Genomic DNA, 3,385 nt, shown 5'->3' with positions numbered 1-3,385 from the left:
CTACTCCGCCCATCAAAATTTTAAACACTATTATGAGTTATAACTTATAAGTTAACTAACTAACTACTTTTCCAAAATTTGATTTTTATAGACTGGAATAGGTACTCCCAATAGTATTCAACTAAGGAGGATAAAATAAAAATGTAAATTGTGATTCAAAAGAATAAAAAACTTAAAAGATATAAAGATAAAAAACTTAAAAGATATAAAGATAAAAAACACTATTTTGTGAGACTTTAAATTACGTATAATAATTAAGAAATATTTGTTTTCTAAAATATTGAGTGTCTTACGTTAAATCTACCACTCCGTATAGAAATGGAGTACATATTGTCACATCAGACATTTACATTGTACATCCATCCAGCTTCAGCATTCCGAGGGTAACGACACGAGACAAGGAATATTGTCCAGCTTATAGTCCAGTCTGTTCTATATAACTACACAACCTACCCAACTGCTAACGGACAAAAAATATTTGAACATTTTTTAAATTGTCGACGAATTATACTATAATACACCAACTGATAAGTATATTATATAATTAATAAATCATTAATTTTATAATTATGTTCACGTATATTGTATATTATAGTCATATATATTATAGGCGTATACTATGAATGTAAAGGTTCTCTAAAGCACCTCTATAAACGTATTGCAAGTAAATTTATTTGTATTTTGTTTTTTACGTAACCATCAATATTCAATATCGCTATTTTAGGTTTTAAATGTTTGCACCCCATAGAGTTTATAAGTATATGATACCTACTTATAAACTCCGCTATTTGCGCATACGCGCAATTATAATTTTTAAATTTAATGCCAAGGTAGGAAATAACAATAGACACAAAAGCTTTCGAGGAGTGGTAATTTAGATTAAAACAGTTTAACAATGAATAGTTTTTGATGATAATAATTATTTCAGGAAGGGCGTTAACTTGCAAATTATATTGGTTTTTTTTTAGGAGTGTCTTGGGGGAAAATGTCTGAGAATCATGGCAACTATCATCATTAATTGGTAAATATCAAACATTTACTGTTATTACATAGGTAATACCTATATTTATGAAAAATCAATGGTTTAATAAAAATATATTTACGAACTTCATAGGTATGTTATAAAATAGGTAGCCGGGTACAATCGATTTAACTTATGTTTCAATACGATTCTGACTAAGAAAAAATAAAAACATATTATTTCGTCAACTTAAATATCATAAATAATTGTTAGTTAAGTGCAGCAGATATAATAATATGTTGAACATATTTTTTTTATATTATAAATTCGATGATATTGAAAATAGGTATCGATGAAATAATGAATAATTATAGCTTAAAAAATTAGAACAACTATTTTCAATGTCATGTTATTAAAATTGATAAATATCTATAGTTATTACTTATTAGAGCATAAAAAGTAATACCTATACTAAAATCGTTAACCATTATTTTTTTATGGATATATTTAATATGTAATGTCTGTGATAAATTAAGTTATAAAAAGCAACCTATAAGATAAAAATTTGTTTTACCTTTGTTTTATTTAAGCAAAAATGCGTAAATAATACAGACGTTAAAATTAATCAGATAATAAATTAAAATACCAAGATACCTGCTTCTGTTTTTCATATAAATACTTATTTACATTTAATTATTTTAAAAGAAAAATTAAAATATTTAAAATATAAAAGTATCAAGTATACATAACACATATCTTAGAAAAATAGAGATTCCAAATATAATAAAATACAATATACATATGAGACATGTAGAAGAATCTAATTAATAAATAATAATATAAAATAAACATCAAAATTATAAAGTGCTTAAGTAGGTACCTATACCAAAACCTAACTAGTTTATTTGAGTATTAATTTTTTTTTTCTGGAATTCATAGCGCGATGTTTTATAATTGGCTGGATGAACAAAACTCGCCCGAAGGTTGAATAATGAATAAAAATCGTAATACTGGGGAGTTTACAAAAACATTTTAGTATTAAAGTGTAACTGATCTAGTAAAGATCAAAGTTTCTGATCGTTTTTTTTTTTCAAACTAAAAATGAATTTTAAAATATTAGCTGAATTAAAAAATGTTTATCTTTATTTAATATTATGTATGTTTAATATTGGTATGTTCAAATAACATGAAAAATATTTACATATTTGCCATAGCTTGAATAAAATCAATTTTTTCTTTGCAGTTGCATTTTATACGTGTGAATCAAAATTGATATACAATTGTCAAAATGGATTTTCAAAATTTGGAAGTAACTGTTATCATTTAAGTAAAGAAACAGCAACATGGCAAGAAGCTTTTTTTGAATGCAAATATTTGGCAAAAGGAAGTAAACTCGTTGTGCTGGCCAAACAAGTGGATGATCATAATATTCGAAAATTTTTAAAATATAAAAAAAATGGTAAATTTCTTAATTTGTTGAATAGTTAATACTTAATACTGTAGAGTGTAGGCAATACAAATAAATTATTTATAAAGATATTTCGAAAGTTTTAAATACTAAAAATACCTAGGTAAGCAATCTTCATAAACCATAAGTTTATATCTACCTAGTACATTATTATCTATGACCTAATCACTATGTCAACAAAATGGTCTTTACTCTATACCAGGACTCGCATTTGAAAAAACATTCCGTTTTATGTTATTTAAAATTAAAACGTTACACAATTTTTGAGTTTATCGTTGTTTAGAACGAAAATGTTGTACTAGTTTTGTGTTTATCGTTATTCAGAATTAAAACGTTATTCAAGTTTTGCGTTTATCATCGTTATTTAGAATAGTGTTAATGTTAATGCGGTTAGGTAATTGCCCGGATACGGAACATAATATTATAATTATAATTATATTATAATCAATTATAATGACCGTATGCATGAAATAAATATTTCTACTTAACCAATATAACTTTTAAATAAATGGATTTTAAATAATTTCGTTTTGCGTTATATTTTATTTAATGATATATAATATATTTTGTTAATCGTTATGTTTTGTTTTGCGGTATTTAATTATTTTAGATTATCGCCTTCCGTTAAAATTACGTTTGCAAGCCCTGCCTGATCTATACATAATAATATACATTTATTTATAAAATTGTATTATTTGTTAGTATAATTTTAGATAGACTGCTTAAATAACTTAAATGAACAAGAATTATTATTTTTTATTGCAATTATTAAATACTAAGAAACTATCTTATTTTTTTAACTAATATGAACGAAGAAACATTACTTTATAATTAATAAAGATTATAATAAGTTCAATTAACTAAGACAGTCACTGCAACATATTATATTAGTCATACATTTTTTTTATGACATGAATAACATAACAAAATATCAAGGCTCAATACCAAATTAAATT

The 3,385-nt window shown here is 24.2% G+C and overlaps 1 long non-coding RNA gene across 3 annotated transcripts; it reads left to right on the top strand.

Annotated features, from left to right (window-relative positions):
* The first annotated feature begins 1,673 nt into the window (after positions 1 to 1,673).
* LOC103309952 lies at positions 1,674 to 2,921 on the top strand. Of its 3 annotated transcripts, XR_510888.3 has the most exons (3): positions 1,674 to 1,833; positions 1,901 to 2,132; positions 2,205 to 2,420. It is a non-coding gene; the product is annotated as an uncharacterized LOC103309952 (long non-coding RNA). The 3 variants fall into 3 exon arrangements; XR_003838975.1 differs by having other exon boundaries at positions 1,682 to 2,117; positions 2,205 to 2,921; XR_001679805.2 differs by having other exon boundaries at positions 1,685 to 2,132; positions 2,205 to 2,921.
* The last annotated feature ends 464 nt before the right edge of the window (positions 2,922 to 3,385 follow it).

The sequence above is a fragment of the Acyrthosiphon pisum genome, chromosome A1 (genome assembly GCF_005508785.2).
Source record: "Acyrthosiphon pisum isolate AL4f chromosome A1, pea_aphid_22Mar2018_4r6ur, whole genome shotgun sequence".
NCBI lineage: Eukaryota > Metazoa > Arthropoda > Insecta > Hemiptera > Aphididae > Acyrthosiphon > Acyrthosiphon pisum.
Note: the sequence above shows the minus strand (reverse complement) of the source record. Positions and strands in the feature narration are given on the sequence as shown.